Source organism: Bufo gargarizans, chromosome 5 (genome assembly GCF_014858855.1).
Source record: "Bufo gargarizans isolate SCDJY-AF-19 chromosome 5, ASM1485885v1, whole genome shotgun sequence".
In the NCBI taxonomy this organism is placed as follows: domain Eukaryota; kingdom Metazoa; phylum Chordata; class Amphibia; order Anura; family Bufonidae; genus Bufo; species Bufo gargarizans.
The window spans coordinates 237,975,743-237,996,889 of NC_058084.1; the positions used below are offsets into that span (position 1 = coordinate 237,975,743).

Genomic DNA, 21,147 nt, shown 5'->3' on the forward strand with positions numbered 1-21,147 from the left:
ACCAACCCTCCAGGAAGGCAGCTGGGTCGGCGCCCTCCGATCTTTCCGGCATCCCTAAGATTCTCACATTATTGCGCCGTGCACGATTCTCCAAATCATCGCATTTTTGTTTCAGAGAGTCCACAGCACGTTCCACATCTGTAATCCTGTCAGGTAGTAGTCTTGTATTGTCCTTCAACTCAGAGACCCTCTCCTCAGTAGGTCGGGCACGCTCTCTTAGCTGTTGCACATCGTGACGCAGAAGCCCCAAATCGACCCTCACCTCCTCTATCTTGCCAGTAAGAGATGATTGGCAGCCTGTAATCGCCGCCATCAGCCGCTCATGTGATGATTGCAGGGTGACTTCTGGCACCTCTTCAGTCTGCTGCACCGTCTGCCCTCTGGTCTGCGGTGCACGTGCATGGGAGGAAGGAGCGGCGCCATGTTGAGCCTCCTGCCTGGCGTATTCTTTAAGGCGTTCCGCCGCAGTTTGAGCCTCACTGGGATTTTGTCTCTCCCTAACCCAATCTACATTGTTGCTATTGATTATACTCCTTTGGTGGATGGTTACATTTTGTACTCCTAAGGTGACGTTGACTGTGGGGGCCTGTCATAATAAAATGTGTTATTTTTTGATATTGGAGAATTTTCCCGTGGAGGTGGTTTTGAGCATGCCTTGGCTCCAGATTTATAACCCTGTCATTAATTGGTCCATGGGTGAAATAGAAAAATGGGGACCTAAATGAAATTCATATTGTCTACCGCTTATTCAGGCTGGAATCACTAGTGGCTCAAAAACTCTTCCCCCATACATCTATAACTTTGCTGATGTTTTTTCCACATCTGACGCTGAGAACCTTCCTCCCATAGATCATATGATTGTGCCATCAATCTCATTGCAGGATCCAAATACCCGAAGGGTCGTATTTATAACTTGTCCGGTCCTGAACAAGCCTCTATGAGGGAATATCTGAAGGAAAGTTTAATAAAAAGTCATATTAGACCCTCAGTATCTTCTATGAGGGCAGGGTTCTTTTTTGTGGAAAAAAAAGATGGGGGTCTGAGTGTCACCACCAGACATCTGAGAAGCTCTGACAGACGTCCTTCAGAACCTCCTCCTTGAGGTTCCTTTTGTTTTGCTTTCATTTTCTCATCTCGTTAGCCTCTCTCAGCTGTCATGTAGTTGCACTGATTTCATCCCTTTAAATCCCTCCCCATACTGCATCACTTTGCGGTTTATATTCCTTCCTGGAGTGTGTGCATGCTGATCCTACTTCTGAGTCTTCTACAGATTAGTTTTGTTCGTTCATTTGTGTTTTCCTGTTTGCTGGATCCCAGGTGACCCTGACTCCCTCCATATCAAGTGTAGGGAGCCGGTGGTCGTGTCCCCTCACTATTATAGGGTGTTCAGGTGTTATACAGTCGAGGTACGAGGATATGCGATCATCTACCATTGGGATTTTTGCATAGGCTGAGCAGTTAGGGAGAGAGCCAGGTCTGATGCAGGGCTCTCCCTTTTGTTCCTTAGTTTTGGATCCAGTCAGTCGTATCTTCTAGTTTCCTGTACACCTTCCGTGACATTATAAACCGCCAAAACCGTCTCAAGCATGGATCCGGTTTCACTTTTGACTGAACGCATGCAGGGTCTTTCATTGGAGGTAGCAGATCTGCGTAAGACTCTTTCTCAGTTTCAAGTGACCGGTTCAGCTTGCGTTCATGGAGTTTGTTCTGAGCTTAAGATCTCGCTCCCGGATACGCTATCCGGGGGTAGTGAGAATTTTGTTCGTTTTTGAGAGGCTTGCAAACTCCATTTTCGCCTACTTCCCCATTCCTCTGGTGATGAGGAACGGAGGGTGGGGATAATCATCTCGCTGCTCAGGGATAACGCTCAGTCCTGGGCCTTTTCGCTGCCGGTCAGATATATGATGATCCGGATCGTATTGCTCTGGCTAGACTACGTCTTTTATGTCAGGGTAAACAATCCGCAGAGATATACTGCTCAGAATTTCGGAGATGGGCAGCTGATACTGGTTGGAATGATGCTGCACTCCGAAGTCAATTTTGCCATGGTCTTTCAGAGGGATTGAAAGATGCATTTGCCTTTCATGAGAGACCTACCTCCTTTGACTCTGCCATGTCTCGGGCCGTTCGTATTGACAGGCGTCTTAGAGAGAGAGGAGAGATCACTCCTTCCTGTCATACTCAGTCCAAGGACAGTGCGGCCGTCTCATTCAGTGCACAGGGGTCTCAGTCGCTCTCAATCCCTTCTGAGCAGGGGCCCATGCAGCTGGGTTTGCTTGCTCTGACAATAGAGGATTCAGCTCTCATGGGAAGGTTTGTTTCTGTTGTGGAGGTATAAATCATTTGGCAAATGTTTGTCCCTCTAGGAGATTCAGGCAGTTTTTTGAGAGCAATAAAGAAACAAAAAGAAAAAAATCCTCTAAAAATGTTCCATCTGTTACTATTGGCAAGGTTGATGCAGAAATTGAAGGTTTTCCGTTTGCCTGTAGTTCCCGTTTTGTCCTACCTGCCAGGGTGGCGCTAGAGAGCAAGAACATTTTTTGTGAGATTTTTGTAGATAGTGGAGCAGCTGTCAATCTCATTGATAGTCAATTTGCTATAACTCATGGTTTCCAGGTATGCACTTTGGAAAAGGATATACCTGTTTTTGCTATTGATTCCATTCCACTTTCTCAGAAATCGTTAAAGGGCATAGTTCACAATATCCGTTTGATTGTGAGTGATACTCATGTTGAGGATGTGTCATGTTTCGTCCTAAGCGGGTTGCCTACTCCTCTAGTGTTGGCCCTAAGATGGTTGTTTAAGACCATGTCTGGATTTCAGGGAGCTGAAGAGTATCACAATTCGCAACCCTTATCCGCTTCCTCTGATCCCGGACCTGTTTAACCAGATTGTTGGGGCTAAAGTTTTTTCCAAGTTGGATCTAAGAGGGGCATACAACCTGGTCAGGGTCAGAGAAGGAGACAAATGGAAGATGGCCTTCAGTACCCCTGAGGGTCATTTTGAGAATTTGGTTATGCCTTTTGGTTTGATGAATGCTCCAGCCGTCTTTCAGCATTTTGTGAACAGCATTTTTTATCATTTAATGGGGAAATTTGTATTAGTGTATCTAGATGACATTTTGATTTTTTCTCCTGATTTCAAAACTCATAAGGAACACTTACGTCAGGTCTTGCTCATCCTGTGGGAGAATAAATTGTACGCTAAACTGGAAAAATGTGTGTTTGCGGTTCCAGAAATTCAATTTCTGGGGTTTCTTCTCTCTGCTTCTGGTTTTTGCATGGACCCCGAGAAGGTCCGCGCTGTGCTTGAGTGGGAGCTTCCCGAGAATCAGAAGGCGCTGATGCGTTTTTTGGGTTTTGCCAATTATTACAGGAAGTTTATTTTGAAGTATTCCTCTGTTGTTAAACCACTCACTGATATGACTAGAAAGGGGGTAGATTTTTTCTCCTGGTCGGTAGAGGCATGTAAGGCCTTTTCTAATATCAGGAGAGTTTTGCTTCCGCTTCCATCTTGGTACAACCTGATATTTCTCTACCCTTTATAGCTGAGGTTGATGCTTCTGAGGTGGGTGTGGGTGCGGTCTCAGGGTCCCTCTCCTGCCAAATGGCGACCGTGTGCCTTTTTCTCGAAGAAACTCTCCTCCGCAGAGAGAAATTACAATGTGGGAGATAGGGAGTTGTTGGCCATCAAGTTGGCTTTTGAGGAATGGCGCCATTGGCTAGAGGGAGCCAGACACCCTATTACCGTGTTAAGAATCTGGCCTACTTGGAGTCAGCCAAGCGTCTGAACCCGAGACAGGCCAGATGGTCTTTGTTCTTTTCAAGGTTTAATTTTGTTGTCACGTTCCGCCCTGGGGTTAAGAATGTGAAGGCGGATGCCCTGTCACGTTGTTTTCCGGGAGGTGGGAATTTTGAAGACCCAAGTCCCATTTTGGCTGAAGGTGTGGTGGTCTCTGCTCTTTATCCTGAATTGGAGGCAGAGGTTCAAGTAGCCCAGTCAGAGGCTCCTGATCTTTGTCCTCCTGGGAGGTTGTTTGTGCCTCTCGCTTTAAGATACAAGATTTTTAAGGATACTGTCCTTGCTGGGCACCCGGGGACAAGAGCCACAGTGGATCTCATCGCTCGGAGATTCTGGTGGCCGGCGCTTCGTAAGTCGGTTGAGGGTTTTGTGGCAGCCTGCGAGACCTGCGCTCATGCCAAAGTCCCTCATTCACGGCCATCAGGTCCTCTCCTTCCCTTACCCATTCCTTCCCGTCCTTGGACACATCTGTCCATGGACTTCATTATGGACCTGCCTCGTTCCTCGGGGAAGACTGTGATTCTGGTGGTGGTGGACCGTTTTAGCAAAATGGTGCATTTCATTCCTATTTCTGGTTTGCCCAATGCTAAGACGCTGGCGCAGGCATTTATTGATCACATTGTCAAATTGCATGGTATTCCTTCAGACATAGTCTCTGATAGGGGCACACAGTTTGTTTCCAGATTTTGGAAGGCTTTCTGTTCTCGCTTGGGGGTTCGGTTGTCATTCTCTTCTGCTTTCCACCCGCAGTCGAATGGTCAGACAGAACGCGTCAATCAGAATCTGGAGACATATCTGTGCTGTTTTGTGGCGGAGAATTAGGAGGATTGGTGTTCTTTTTTGTCCCGTGCTGAGTTTGCTTTAACCGCCTCCGGACCGCCTAACGCAGATGTGCGGTCCGGAGGCGGCAGCGCTGCGCAGACTGACGCATATACGCGTCATCTCGCATGCGCAGTCCGGGCCGGCATTTCGTCAAGGGGGGTCGCGTCATCAGCTTGCCAGCCAATGATCGTGGCTGGCAAGCTGATGATTTAAAAAAAAAAAAAAATCAAGTGCCAGATAACAGATCATATTAGTAAATATGATCTGTTATATGGCTGCCCTGCTCCTCTGCTGGTCCTTTTCGTCGGTTGGATCCAGCAGAGGAGCAGGCTACACAGTGAGTACACCAACACTACATACTTAGCCCCAGATCACCCCCCTGAACCCCAATTAACCCTTTGATCACCCCTTTGATCGCCCCTGTCAATCACTAGTGAAAGGAAAAAAGTGATCAGTGCAAACTGTCACTTTTTTTTTTCACTGGTATTGACCGTTAGGTTTTAGGTATAGTTTAGGCCCCTTGGTTAGGTAGTTTAGGGATCGGTTAGCGCCCAGCCCACCGCACCGCAGTCACTGATTCGCTGATTAGCGTATCGCTAATCAGCATTTGTACTTTTATAGTATCTGGAAGTGATCAAAACTGATCACGGTCAGATCTATAATTGTATTAGTGTCATTTAATTTCTCCCTCCACCCAAAACGCAGTGTTTGCCCGATCAGGCCTGATCGGTTGCCCACACGTGCGTTCGCCCACACCCGCCCCACCACAGTGACCAAAAAATTTTTTTTTTTGATCACTGCACATTCACTTTACACGCGCTGCGGCGATAAAAAAAAAATCAGTTTTGATATTTTTTATCAACCGCAGCGGCCTCCGGTACTTCGCTAGCCTCCCCTTTGTAAGACAGGCTTGCTTTTTTTCCTTGGGTAGTCTCAGGGAATACCCCTAAATTTAGTTGCCCAAATGTCAAACAGGGGGTATTCTTCTGAAGAGGCCTACAGGCTTCTGACCCAGTCGGATGAGGAATGGGAACCCTCATCTGAGGAATCTAGCGGGTCAGAATACGAACCTGTAGAAAGCAGCGGCTCTCTGACCCAAAGTTCGGACGAGGAGGCTGAGGTCCCTGATAGCACCAGGCGTACCCGGCCCCCATGTCGCTAGACCACAGGTTGCGCAGGATCCGCTTCAAGAGCAGCAGAGTGGGGCTGCTGCTGTCGGATTACGTGGTGAGGCATACACCAGCAGCGCAGCCCTCCCTGGACCTAGTACCAGCACTGTCGTAGAACATGGTGAAGTAGCAAGCACCAGAAGGGCAGTTGAAGCTGGTACGGTGGCACGAGCAGTAGTGACCCCGTCGCAGCCACCGCAAAGACGTGCCCGTAGAGCCCCTAGAATCCCTGAGGTGCTGGCAAACCCTGATTGGCAGTCGCTAACTTCAGCCGCAACTGTAGTTTTCCCTTTCACTGCCTAGTCTGGAGTTCGGGTTGAGACAGCTCAGATCGGTTCGGCCCTGGGATTTTTTGAGCTGTTCTTGACTGCGGAGCTCTTAGACATAGTTGTGGCAGAAACAAACAGGTATGCCACACAATTTATAACCGCCAACCCGGGAAGCTATTATGCCCAGCCTTTCCGGTGGAAACCAGTCCAAGTTTCCGAAATTAAAACTTTTCTGGGCCTTCTCCTCAACATGGGTCTAACTAAAAAGCATGAATTGCGGTCATATTGGTCCACGAACCCAATTCATCACATGCCCATGTTCTCTGCTGCTATGTCCAGGGCACGTTTTGAGGCCATCCTGCGTTTCCTGCACTTTAGCGACAACACTGCCTCCCGTCCCAGAGGCCACTCTGCTTTTGACCGGCTCCACAAAATTCGGCCCCTCATAGACCATTTCAACCTGAAATTTGCAGATTTGTATACCCCAGAGCAAAACATCTGCGTAGACGAGTCCCTGATACATTTTACCGGGCGCCTTGGCTTCAAACAATACATCCCAAGCAAGCGCGCCCGGTATGGGGTCAAATTGTATAAGCTCTGTGAAAGGGCCACAGGCTATACCCACAAATTTCGGATCTATGAGGGAAAAGATCAGACCCTGGAGCCGGTCGGTTGCCCTGACTACCTGGGGAGCAGTGGGAAGACAGTCTGGGACTTGGTGTCACCCTTATTCGGCAAGGAGTACCATCTTTATGTGGACAATTTTTACACAAGTGTGGCCCTCTTTAGGCATTTGTTTCTAGAACGGATTGGCGCCTGTGGCACCGCGCAAACTAGTCGTGCGGGCTTCCCCCAACGGCTCGTTACCACCCGTCTTGCAAGGGGGCAGAGGGCCGCACTGTGTAACGAAGAACTGCTCGCGGTGAAATGGAGAGACAAGCGTGACGTTTACATGCTCTCCTCCATTCACGCAGACACGACAATACAAATTGAGCGAGCAACCCGTGTCATTGAAAAGCCCCTCTCAGTCCACGACTATAACCTTCACATGGGAGGGGTGGACTTCAATGACCAGATGTTGTCTCCGTATTTAGTTTCCCGCAGAACCAGATGCTGGTATAAGAAGGTGTCTGTATATTTAATTCAATTGGCTCTGTATAATAGTTTTGTTCTCTACAGTAAGGCTAGGAGAACTGGATCCTTCCTCAAATTTCAGGAAGAGATCATCGAGAAAATCCTGTACCCAGGAGGTTCCGTGGCCCTATCCACCAGTGTAGTTAGCCGTCTACACGAGCGACATTTCCCCAATGTCATTCCTGGTACCTCAACCCAACCGTCACCCCGAAAAGTCGTGTCTGTAGCAGGAGTGGAATAAGGCGTGACACCCGCTATTTCTGTCCTGACTGTCCTGACCACCCTGCCCTATGCTTTGGAGAGTGTTTCCGGAAGTACCTCTCACAGGTACACTATTAGCATAGGGATCACATCTCACCAGGACAGGCACACAGGGCTATTAGGGCCCATTCACTCACACAGCTGCTGCGAACCTCTCCTTTCACCTGGGACAAAGTGCATTACGCACTTCGCCACATCTTTGGGCGATTTGCGCTTTGCACATTGACCCATGGGGAAGGAGAGGTTTGTTCTATAAAGGTAAAAAAACCAAAAACAAACACCAGTAAGCAAAAAGGTTAATGTTTAGTTCAAAAAGTTAAAGTTTATATATTCTGTTCCAAAGTTAATAAAATTATTGCGTTGCGGCCTTTTTTTTTTTTTTTTTTACCTTCCAGGTGGACCAACCGATCGACTAGCTGCAGCACTGATGTGCATTCTGACAGAAGCATTGCGCTGCTGTCAGATTACACGCAAGTCAGTGTATGTGGCGCTGCAAGACGAGATTTCTACTCTGCAGTAACAGATACGTTTGCCAAGGCATACGAGCTGAGGAGGAGGCGGCGTTCCTATGCTTTGGCAAACACTTTGTATATAAAAAAAAATAAAAAATCCCGGCAATGATTTATTCATCCACATCGATTGATGTGCATGGAGAAATCTGGTTTGCCAGGGCATACGAGCTAAGTGGGTATGGATGTTGGGCGGAGCTCCTATGTCCTGGCAGACGCCTTTCCCCTCCTTTTTTTTTTTTGGCAGAGATTTTTTCATCCACATTGATCGATGCGAATGAAGAAATCTGTGCCGTTCATTTTTTTCTTTCAGCCCAGAGGCTGAACGGAAAAAAAAATCTCATTACCTGTATGTTCAATATAAGGACATACAGAAGCAGAAACTCCTAATGCTGTCCATACATGTAATGATTGCGGAGACCCTCAATTGCCAGGGCAGTACAAACACCCCACAACTGACCCCATTTTGGAAAGAAGACACCCCAAGGTTTTTGCTGAGGGGCATATTGAGTCCATGAAAGATTAAAATTTTTGTCCTAAGTTAGCGGAAAGTGAGACTTTGTGAGGAAAAAACAAAAAAAAAATCTATTTCCGCTAACTTATGCCAAAAAAAAAATAATTCCATGAACTTGCCAGGCCCCTCATTGAATACCTTGGGGTGTCTTCTTTCCAAAGTGGGGTCACATGTGGGGTATTTATACTGCTCTGGCTTTTTAGGGACCCTAAAGCGTGAGAAGAAGTCTGGGATCCAAATGTCTAAAAATGCCCTCCTAAAAGGAATTTGGGCACCTTTGCGCATCTAGGCTGCAAAAAAGTGTCACACATGTGGTATCACCGTAGAAGTTGGGGAATGTGTTTTGGGGTGTCATTTTAGATATGGGTGAGATAAATATCTTGGTCAAATGCCAACTTTGTATTAAAAAATTGGAAAAGTTGTCTTTTGCCAAGATATTTCTCTCACCCAGCATGGGTATATGTAAAATGACACCCCAAAACACATTCCCCAACTTCTCCTGAGTACGGCGATACCAGATGTGTCACACTTTTTTGCAGCCTAGGTGGGCAAAGGGACCCACATTCCAAAGTGCACCTTTCGGATTTCACCAGTCATTTTTTACAGATTTTGATTGCAAAGTACTTCTCACACATATGGGCCCCTAAATTGCCAGGGCAGTATAACTACGCCACAAGTGACCCCATTTTGGAAAGAAGACACCCCAAGGTATTCTGTGAGGGGCATGGCGAGTTCCTAGAATTTTTTATTTTTTGTCGCAAGTTACTATGCCCATCAGCGAATACCTTAGGGTGTCTACTTTCCGAAATGGGGTCATTTGTGGGGTTTTTCTACTGTTTGGGCATTGTAGAACCTCAGGAAACATGACAGGTGCTCAGAAAGTCAGAGCTGCTTCAAAAAGCGGAAATTCACATTTTTGTACCATAGTTTGTAAACGCTATAACTTTTACCCAAATCATTTTTTTCCCCCAAACATTATTTTTTTTATCAAAGACATGTAGAACTATAAATTTAGCGAAAAATGTATATATGGATGTCGTTTTAGCTAGTGGGGTTGAAGTGGTTAAATAACCGTCGTCAGGAGTCCTCTGATAAGTCACCATTTTTTGGTGCATATGGGTTTCATCCGCAGTTTGGGACATTCTCTGGAGAGGGGTCTTCTGGTTTACCTGATGAGGACAGATTCTCCTTGTCTTTGTCATCTATTTGGCAAAAGATTCAGGATAATCTAAAGAGCATGAGTGAGAGATATAAGCGTGTGGCGGATAAGAGACGTGTGCCTGGTCCGGACCTGAATGTTGGTGATCTGGTGTGGTTGTCTACTAAGAATAAATGTCCAGCTTATTCAATATAGATCAATGAAAAAGGATCTAAAGTTCACAGTATAGTGTCCAGCAGTATTGATCCCCTTAAAACATAACTTTTACTAGTCAGATCATAAAAAAGGTACCACTGTGGTGGTTCACCAGTGCATAAGTGAAAAAGACAAACAACAATAATAATAGATGCAGGAATATGTCTGGGAGCTAGTCATCAAGACTCCACTACGAGAGGGATGAGTGAACACGGGGCAGCAAAATGGGAGCAATGGGTATGCCTATACTCTCCCTACGCTCACCCTGGCTATAACCTCAGCCCAGGGACGTCCCCTTGTGGTGGAGACTCCCTGTCCTCGTTCCTGGGCTGACTGCCCTGCGTTTACCCTCCTCTTTACAATTAACAAAAGGTGCTCCACAGACCATAGGTAGGTGTGGTCATGTGTCCCTGGTAGGAAAGAAAAAAATTCCAACAGGGCCACTAGGATGGATAGGACCAATCAAGATCGATACAGTAAGGTGAATTAGTATCACCTATACCCTATAGAGCCAAGCCCGGGTGCACCAATCACTGCATTCCCAGGTTGGTTCTAAATGAAGCCCCAACGCGTTTCCCCTATCACTAGGTTCATCAGGGGGCATATGTGGTCAGAGATACAACCATCACAGAAAGAAATATATGGTCAGAAATGCAACCATCACACAAGATAAGTTAGAGATACTTAAGATAAGGTGAGGCAACAGGACCAGAGACGCAGATGATGTTTAGGCATAGGACCAGGGACCCATTTGATATGTCCCACCTGTAAGAAATAAAGATGCTCTCAGTTCATGTACTAGACACAGTACAATGCATTTGTATCCCCTATATCTCCTTCAAATCAGCACTTACTCAATGTCCCGTGCAGTCAGGAGAAAAGAGAGCCCACATGATACGGGCCAATACGTCACTTAGGGATCTGTGAGCAAAAATTCAAGCATGCTGTGAGGCACACTACATGCTACAGTGATGTAAATTTACAATGGATTGTCCAGACTTACATTTAACCTGCGTCCTGGTGTCGTCCTGTTCCTCCTCTCATTCACACACACTCCCGTTCCCTTAAGTAGCCACCCACCAGCTGTGTCTGATTCATGCTGATTAGTATGTTTAACTTCCGGCCTGAGGATCGTGTAAACACGTCATGAGTCATCCCTCATGTAGTTGGAAGTACATACCGGAGCATTCTGAGCCGGCCGGACCACGTGGAACGCACTCGGAACTAACATCCGGTTGCGTGGAACGCACAGCTACGTCACTTCCGGTCCGTACGGCGCCTCATCCAGGTGGAACGCATGGGGCAGTCACATCCTGTTGTATGGAACGCAGACTCACTCCCCATCCGTTCCATCAGTCAAATCGCTTCTACTCAGCGCAGATATCATCACATTAGAGGCAAGGTAGCGCGATGCTCGATACATTAAACCAGTCACTTACATATAGCATAGTACTTATTATTCTGGCATTCTATTCGGGAAGGGGGCGGGGTCTGGGAGCTATTGATAATGCGGTATTGTACTTTTCACTACAGGTGTATCCCTATTATAAATTGGACACCTAGGGCACATTGGATGAGCAATGTGCAACCTGGATACTTTAAAGTAGTATCCTACTTCTTTTATCATGGCTATTGGTAGAATTACCGAAGTAGCGCTACTTTATGACAGCGGGATAGAGGAAAACGTACGGCCCCATGAATAAACGTCCCTGGAGGGAAGTAGATCATAGGAAACAGGAGAACGTGAGTCTCTCATTGATCCCTAATGGTGCCTGGGATCTAAAACGGTGAATCCACATGCATTCTTTTTGAAGGATTTTACGGTCCCAATCGCCACCCCTTGGAGATACAGGGATGGTTTCCAGGACCGAAAATCGCAAGCACTTAGGGTCGCCACCGTGCACATCAATTACATGTGACGCGACGGGTGTGATCTTTTTCTTCACCACGTCGTTCACGTGTTCACAGATTCGACGCCTGACCTCACGGATAGTCTTGCCTATGTAGTCCAGAGGGCAAGGGCATTGGCACAGATAGACCGCACCCTTGCTTCTGCAGTTGTAGAAATCTCTGATTTCATAGGCTTGACCAGTCACTGAGCAGATGTTAGATTTAGCGGTGGATATGAACGCACAGGCTTTGCAGGAGCCACATTTAAACATCCCGCACGGTTTCCGGTCCAGCCAAGTGCCGGCTCCAGTTGGTGCAATGTAATGGCTATGAACCAAGCGGTCTCTTATGCTCCTCCCCCGCCTATAGGTAACGCTCGGTTGCTTAGTCAGTACATCCTTCAGGTCAGGGTCCATGTGGAGAATTGGCCAGTACCTTTTCAGGACTGACATTACTTCCACATTTGCACAGTCGAATACAGATATTAATCGTATAGGTTGTTGTACACTCTGTACCTTAGGTTTCGGGGCAAGTAATTCGGTACGCTCCCTGCTTGCGGCGTTCCGAAACGCCCCTCCGAGGACTGTTTGAGGATATCCCCTCTCTCTGAATCTCGTCTGTAATTTCCTGGCCTCAGTGTGAAACGTCTTACCCTCAGAGCAATTTCTCCGGGTCCTCAAATACTGACCCTTTGGTATGCCACGTTTAAGCGGTAGAGGGTGATGGCTCTCCCAATGCAACAACGAGTTGGTCGCGGTGTCCTTTCTGAATAAATTGGCAGTGAGTTTTTCTCCCTCCCTGGTTATCCGTACATCAAGGAAGGGGATAGAGTGATGGTCAAACTCGAAAGTAAATCGCAGACCAACATCGTTGTTGTTAAGGGACCCCACAAACTCCTGGAGCTCACCCGGCCCACCCTTCCAAATCACGAAAATGTCGTCTATATATCTTGTCCAGAAGGTGATCTTCTCGGACCACCAGGTCTCCCTATCTGGAAACACGACAGTGTCCTCCCACCAGCCCAGGAAGAGATTGGCATAAGTGGGGGCGCAGGGGCTCCCCATTGCCGTCCCCCTGAGCTGGTGGTAGAACCGCGAATTGAAGAGAAAAAAGTTGTGGGTCAGGGTGAACTCCAGGAGCCTGAGCACAAAGATGTTATGCGCCCTGCAGTGGATGTCCCTCGTCTTCAGGTAGTATTCAGTAGCAGAAATCCCCTTCGTATGTGGGATAGAGCTATAAAGGGACTCGACATCTATACTTGCCAGTATGCAGTCCTTGTCCATATTGATCGCGTCGATCTTGCTGAGGAAGTCCATCGTGTCCCTCGTGTATGAGGGAGTTCGTCGTGTCTTTACCCTTTTTTTCTCTTCAATTCGCGGTTCTACCACCAGCTCAGGGGGACGGCAATGGGGAGCCCCTGCGCCCCCACTTATGCCAATCTCTTCCTGGGCTGGTGGGAGGACACTGTCGTGTTTCCAGATAGGGAGACCTGGTGGTCCGAGAAGATCACCTTCTGGACAAGATATATAGACGACATTTTCGTGATTTGGAAGGGTGGGCCGGGTAAGCTCCAGGAGTTTGTGGGGTCCCTTAACAACAACGATGTTGGTCTGCGATTTACTTTCGAGTTTGACCATCACTCTATCCCCTTCCTTGATGTACGGATAACCAGGGAGGGAGAAAAACTCACTGCCAATTTATTCAGAAAGGACACCGCGACCAACTCGTTGTTGCATTGGGAGAGCCATCACCCTCTACCGCTTAAACGTGGCATACCAAAGGGTCAGTATTTGAGGACCCGGAGAAATTGCTCTGAGGGTAAGACGTTTCACACTGAGGCCAGGAAATTACAGACGAGATTCAGAGAGAGGGGATATCCTCAAACAGTCCTCGGAGGGGCGTTTCGGAACGCCGCAAGCAGGGAGCGTACCGAATTACTTGCCCCGAAACCTAAGGTACAGAGTGTACAACAACCTATACGATTAATATCTGTATTCGACTGTGCAAATGTGGAAGTAATGTCAGTCCTGAAAAGGTACTGGCCAATTCTCCACATGGACCCTGACCTGAAGGATGTACTGACTAAGCAACCGAGCGTTACCTATAGGCGGGGGAGGAGCATAAGAGACCGCTTGGTTCATAGCCATTACATTGCACCAACTGGAGCCGGCACTTGGCTGGACCGGAAACCGTGCGGGATGTTTAAATGTGGCTCCTGCAAAGCCTGTGCGTTCATATCCACCGCTAAATCTAACATCTGCTCAGTGACTGGTCAAGCCTATGAAATCAGAGATTTCTACAACTGCAGAAGCAAGGGTGCGGTCTATCTGTGCCAATGCCCTTGCCCTCTGGACTACATAGGCAAGACTATCCGTGAGGTCAGGCGTCGAATCTGTGAACACGTGAACGACGTGGTGAAGAAAAAGATCACACCCGTCGCGTCACATGTAATTGATGTGCACGGTGGCGACCCTAAGTGCTTGCGATTTTCGGTCCTGGAAACCATCCCTGTATCTCCAAGGGGTGGCGATTGGGACCGTAAAATCCTTCAAAAAGAATGCATGTGGATTCACCGTTTTAGATCCCAGGCACCATTAGGGATCAATGAGAGACTCACGTTCTCCTGTTTCCTATGATCTACTTCCCTCCAGGGACGTTTATTCATGGGGCCGTACGTTTTCCTCTATCCCGCTGTCATAAAGTAGCGCTACTTCGGTAATTCTACCAATAGCCATGATAAAAGAAGTAGGATACTACTTTAAAGTATCCAGGTTGCACATTACTCATCCAATATGCCCTAGGTGTCCAATTTATAATAGGGATACACCTGTAGTGAAAAGTACAATACCGCATTATCAATAGCTCCCAGACCCCGCCCCCTTCCCGAATAGAATGCCAGAATAATAAGTACTATGCTATATGTAAGTGACTGGTTTAATGTATCGAGCATCGCGCTACCTTGCCTCTAATGTGATGATATCTGCGCTGAGTAGAAGCGATTTGACTGATGGAACGGATGGGGAGTGAGTCTGCGTTCCATACAACAGGATGTGACTGCCCCATGCGTTCCACCTGGATGAGGCGCCGTACGGACCGGAAGTGACGTAGCTGTGCGTTCCACGCAACTGGATGTTAGTTCCGAGTGCGTTCCACGTGGTCCGGCCGGCTCAGAATGCTCCGGTATGTACTTCCAACTACATGAGGGATGACTCATGACGTGTTTACACGATCCTCAGGCCGGAAGTTAAACATACTAATCAGCATGAATCAGACACAGCTGGTGGGTGGCTACTTAAGGGAACGGGAGTGTGTGTGAATGAGAGGAGGAACAGGACGACACCAGGACGCAGGTTAAATGTAAGTCTGGACAATCCATTGTAAATTTACATCACTGTAGCATGTAGTGTGCCTCACAGCATGCTTGAATTTTTGCTCACAGATCCCTAAGTGACGTATTGGCCCGTATCATGTGGGCTCTCTTTTCTCCTGACTGCACGGGACATTGAGTAAGTGCTGATTTGAAGGAGATATAGGGGATACAAATGCATTGTACTGTGTCTAGTACATGAACTGAGAGCATCTTTATTTCTTACAGGTGGGACATATCAAATGGGTCCCTGGTCCTATGCCTAAACATCATCTGCGTCTCTGGTCCTGTTGCCTCACCTTATCTTAAGTATCTCTAACTTATCTTGTGTGATGGTTGCATTTCTGACCATATATTTCTTTCTGTGATGGTTGTATCTCTGACCACATATGCCCCCTGATGAACCTAGTGATAGGGGAAACGCGTTGGGGCTTCATTTAGAACCAACCTGGGAATGCAGTGATTGGTGCACCCGGGCTTGGCTCTATAGGGTATAGGTGATACTAATTCACCTTACTGTATCGATCTTGATTGGTCCTATCCATCCTAGTGGCCCTGTTGGAATTTTTTTCTTTCCTACCAGGGACACATGACCACACCTACCTATGGTCTGTGGAGCACCTTTTGTTAATTGTAAAGAGGAGGGTAAACGCAGGGCAGTCAGCCCAGGAACGAGGACAGGGAGTCTCCACCACAAGGGGACGTCCCTGGGCTGAGGTTATAGCCAGGGTGAGCGTAGGGAGAGTATAGGCATACCCATTGCTCCCATTTTGCTGCCCCGTGTTCACTCATCCCTCTCGTAGTGGAGTCTTGATGACTAGCTCCCAGACATATTCCTGCATCTATTATTATTGTTGTTTGTCTTTTTCACTTATGCACTGGTGAACCACCACAGTGGTACCTTTTTTATGATCTGACTAGTAAAAGTTATGTTTTAAGGGGATCAATACTGCTGGACACTATACTGTCTACTAAGAATATCAAATTGAAGGTTCCCTCCTGGAAGTTGGGTCCTAAGTTTATTGGGCCTTACAAAATCTTGTCCGTCATCAATCCTGTTGCCTACCGTCTTGATCTTCCTCAGACTTGGAAGATCCATAATGTTTTTCATAAGTCCTTATTAAAACCTTATGTCCAACCCATTGTACCCTCGTCTTTGCCTCCTCCTCCGATTGTGGTTGATGGTAATCTTGAATTTCCGGTCTCTAGGATTGTGGATTCTCGTGTTGTCCACGGTTCTCTCCAGTACCTCGTTCATTGGGAGGGTTATGGTCCTGAGGAGAGGATGTGGGTCCCAGTGACGGACATTAAGGCCACTCGTCTCATCAGGGCTTTCCATAGGTCCCATCCTGAGAAGGTGGGCTCTGAGTGTCCGGAGTCCACTCGTAGAAGGAGGGGTACTGTCACCACCAGACATCTGAGAAGCTCTGACAGACGTCCTTCAGAACCTCCTCCTTGAGGTTCCTTTTGTTTTGCTTCCATTTTCTCATCTCGTTAGCCTCTCTCAGCTGTCATGTAGTTGCACTGATTGCATCCCTTTAAATCCCTCCCCATACTGCATCACTTTGCGGTTTATATTCCTTTCTGGAGTGTGTGCATGCTGATCCTACTTCTGAGTCTTCTACAGATAAGTTTTGTTCGTTCATTTGTGTTTTCCTGTTTGCTGGATCCCAGGTGACCCTGACTCCCTCCATATCAAGTGTAGGGAGCCGGTGGTCGTGTCCCCTCACTATTATAGGGTGTTCAGGTGTTATACAGTCGAGGTACGAGGATATGCGATCATCTACCATTGGGATTTTTGCATAGGCTGAGCAGTTAGGGAGAGAGCCAGGTCTGATGCAGGGCTCTCCCTTTTGTTCCTTAGTTTTGGATCCAGTCAGTCAGATCTTCATTTTGTGTCTTCTAGTTTCCTGTACACCTTCCGTGACACTGAGACCCTGTATTGACTTTAGAGAATTGAACAAAATTACTATTAAAAATCAGTACTCTTTGCCATTGATTCCAGATCTGTTCAATCAGGTTCTTGGGGCCTGTTGGTTCACAAAACTCAATTTAAGGGGGGCTTATAATCTGATTCAAATAAGGGAGGGAGATGAGTGGAAAACTGCCTTTAACACTCCTGAGGGTCATTATAAATATTTCGTCATGCCGCTTGGAGTAATGTCCCGGTGTTTTTTCAAAATTTTGGTAATGATATGTTCAGGCAGTTTACTGGAAAATTTATGATTGTATATTTGGACAATATCCAGATTTTTTTTTAATTATTATTAAAAAAGATTTGGTGGTTGCTAAACCTCTTACCGACCTTACCAGGAAGGGGACGTATCTAGTGAATTGGCCATCTGAGGCCAGAAAAGCCTTCAAAACTCTCAAGAAGTGTTTTGTTAACGCCCCAATCCTGGTTCAGCCGGATCAAGAAAAGCGTTTTGTAGTTGTGGTCGATGCATCTGAAGATGGAGTAGGAGCGGTTCTCTCTCAGGGGTCATCAAATCTCACGAATCTGAGACCTTGTGCATTCTTCTCTTGTAAGTTCTCTCCCACTAATAGAAATTACGACATTGGGAACCAAGAGTTACTCACTATTAAATGGGCCTCTGAGGAATGGCGTAATTTTTTGGAGAGGGCTCCACATTGTGTTACAGTTCTTACTGATCACAAAAATGTATTTGGAATCTGCTAAACGTTTGAATCCCAGACAAGCAAGATGGGCATTGTTCTTTACATGTTTTAACTTTTGTATTACTTTCAGGCCAGGAAGCAAAAATGTTAAAGCCGATGCCTTGTCACAAAGTTTTTGTGCTTTTCAACCTCTGGATACTCCTCCAGAACCAATATTGCCAGCAGGTTTCATTGTGACTTTGGTGTCCTCCATTCTAACTACTGAAATAGAGGCAGGACAACACGGTACAATCCTCTACAGATAAATTGTTTGTCCCAGGTCATTTATGCCTCTAACTGTTGGTTGAGTGCCATAATTCAGTGTTTAGTGGACATCTGGATATTAATGCCACCAAGGAGCTTGTCTCCAGTTCCTACTGGTGGCCCACATTCTCTAGAGATGTCCACTCTTATTTGTCTTCATGTGAAGTATGTGCCAGAGCCAAAGTTCCCAGATCCAGTCCGGCGGGTGAGTTACAACCACTGCCCATCCCTAGTAGACCTTGGTCTCATATTTCCATGGATTTTATCACCAACTTGCTGGTCTCTGAGGGTAATTCGGTGGTATGGGTAGTGGTTCATAGGTTTAGTAAGATGCATCCAAATAGAACAAAGTCCATTGGCAAAGCTGCCCAATGCTAAGACTCTGGCTTCTCTGTGTATAGATCATGTGGTACCTCTACATGGGATTCCAGAAAATGTGGTCTCGGGTAGAGGCGTTCAGTTCGTCTCTAGGTTTTGGAGGGCTTTTTGTCTTAAGTATGATATTTCTTTGTCTTTTTCTTCGGCCTTTCATCCTGAAACTAACGGTCAAACAGAACATTTCAATCAGTCTTTGGAGCAGTTTTTGAGGTGTTATGTTTCTGACAACCAACAGTTGTGGGAGTTACATCTACCCTTGGCTGAGTTTGCCATTAACAACCAGGTGAACTCATCCACTGGGGTGTCTTCTTTTTTCTGTAACCTTGGCTTCCATCCACGATTTACCGTATTTTTCGCCCTATAAAACTTTTTTTTATAGATTTTTGAGGAGGAAAATAATAAATAAAAAAATTTGAACCAAAAGGTGTGGCTTTTGGTGGGTTTTGAACTAATGGTGATCTGTGGAAGACTCCATTATGGGGGATCTGTGGATGGCACTGTTATGGGGATCTGTGGATACGCACTGTTATGGGGGATCTGTGGATGGCACTGCTATGGGGGTCTGTGCATTGCACTTTTATGGGGATCTGTGAATGACACTGTTATGGGGGGGGATCTGTGGATGACACATATATAGCATCTTATGCTATATATGTGTCGTCCACAGATTCCCCCCATAACAGTGTCCCTGTGTTAATAGTGAATGACCCCCAATACAGGGGTCGGGGGATAGCAACTGATATCGGAATGGCAGCAGGGCCTGGTGCAGTCACTGTATTCTATTACACCGGGCCCCGCTCACTGTAGTATTTATATGTAACTTGTAGGCATGGGAGCTTTGTTAAACAATAGAAATCCTCTAAAGCAGTATCACAATCCACATAGTACTCACTCAAAATTCCAGTAGCAGGCAGACCGGGTGGCAGCATAACGTCACTTACTACGTCACCTGCCTGGTCCTCCCACTTTGTGAATGAAGCTGGCAGCAGGCGAGGCGTCTCCATGGCAGCAGGCGAGCAGCAGAGGAGTTGAGCACCGATAATGATGATCGGTTCTTAGCTGTGTACAGTGAGTCACGTGACGCTGGTCACGTCATGTGACTCACCATCCAGGGCTATTTAAACAGGTAGCCTGGTGGCCACAGGTTGCCTGTGATTGGTCTTATTTCATTCACCAGCATATCGTCTGTTAGTGTTTGTTGTGTTTTTGACCTCGGCTGCGTATTTTGACGTCGCTCTTGCTACCTCCTGCTTTTGACGTGACCTCTTGGCTTTGACCCCGGCTTGAGTTTGACTTGATCTTGCTTTTCCCTTTTGTACTGTTGTTCTTCTTGGCTCCTGACCTAGGCTCTTATTGACTTTGATATTTGATTAACCGCTTAGTGCCTGCCTGCCACTTTATTTGTTGTTTTCTCCTTTATTGTGACAATGGGTGTCTGGGGGGACGGACAGTAATCCGGGCATGGTCATCACAGAATACAGTCCTCTTGTGTGGTGTGGACAAGGAGTACCACACACAGCACAACTCTCTCTCTTCTGGGTTCTGAGTCCCGCAGACTCTGCAGGTCCATCTCCCAGGACCATTATAGGGTGGCAAACTTACGTTTTCCTCACTTCAATGAGGCGTTTGGCATCAGGGCTGAGGCAATGCCCGAGAAACACTACCCGTGGTTGGCACCACTAAACCACCAATGCTGTTAGATGTTACTCTCCATTTTGTACCCAGCTTTCCCTAGTGTGGAATTTAATAGACTGAAACACAGGACTTCTTGTAACTAAGGTATCGGCACAAGGGCTGTCGTTGTCTGTGAGTCCACCCTGTCCTCCTCCCTCCCCTCTAAGTCATCTAAGTCCACCCCTTCCAGTCAAAAGGTGTGATCCTCCCTCTATCGGTCAGTTTATTTTCAGATGTTCATGAGGACAATCTGATGTTAGCAGAACATTTAACATATAACACATAACTACAAACATCGAAACAAACAGATCTGACAATACAGACATGAACACAAGAAACATTTCATGGACATCAATTAAAAAATGTAAGGCTCATTCAATACTTTTAGCACCAATAAAAACCAAAAATCTTCCAAAATAATACAATAAAAATCCCCAATGCGCACATTATTAAAAAAAATATCGTTCTCCATACTCCTTCACATTTTCATTTATTCATTTTCACGAACGGCTCATAACCATGCTCTTATACATGACGTGCGGATTGCACACACAGCTACGCTAAGCATTCATCAGCCTTCATTTCACACATACTCAGCTCAACTACAACTCAAAGCCACACCTATTCACATTCCACTGAATAATCTATGGCTTCCATACCAGCTACACAGTTTTCTTTGTTTCATCATAAAACTTGCAGCACAAACAAACACAGCTTTCCTGTGTAAATGATGTGTTTATTTGTATTTTGATACAGTAAAGATCTATCTTAAGAGCAAGTACATAACATAATAATCAGATAAATTATGAGATCAAGTCAGGTGTAGAAGAGAAAGAAGAGAGGGGTAGGGGAGATATAGGGAAATGAGGGTGAGGTGAAGACTAGCAATTCAATGTGTCAGCTACAGTCCAGACATTTCAGTTTAATGTCCCAAAACATTATAAAAGAGTGACATCCTTTTCCAATAAGTGCAGCCATTTCTTCCAAATCTTGAAGAATTTCTCAGTGTTGTGGACAGAGTTCCATCTTGTTTTTTCAAATTCACATACTTTGGTGAACTCGGTGAACCATTCACCTAGAGTA

At 46.4% G+C, this 21,147-nt stretch overlaps 2 long non-coding RNA genes across 2 annotated transcripts; one reads left to right on the forward strand and one right to left on the reverse strand.

Moving 5' to 3' along the window:
- Positions 1 to 9,878: 9,878 nt before the first annotated feature.
- Positions 9,879 to 10,906, reverse strand: LOC122939697. The gene is made up of 3 exons (XR_006390141.1): positions 10,837 to 10,906; positions 10,688 to 10,754; positions 9,879 to 10,598 (listed from the first exon to the last, which is right to left on the reverse strand). It is a non-coding gene; the product is annotated as an uncharacterized LOC122939697 (long non-coding RNA).
- Positions 10,907 to 15,010: 4,104 nt separating this feature from the next.
- LOC122939666 lies at positions 15,011 to 16,132 on the forward strand. The gene is made up of 3 exons (XR_006390132.1): positions 15,011 to 15,080; positions 15,163 to 15,229; positions 15,319 to 16,132. It is a non-coding gene; the product is annotated as an uncharacterized LOC122939666 (long non-coding RNA).
- Positions 16,133 to 21,147: the final 5,015 nt, after the last annotated feature.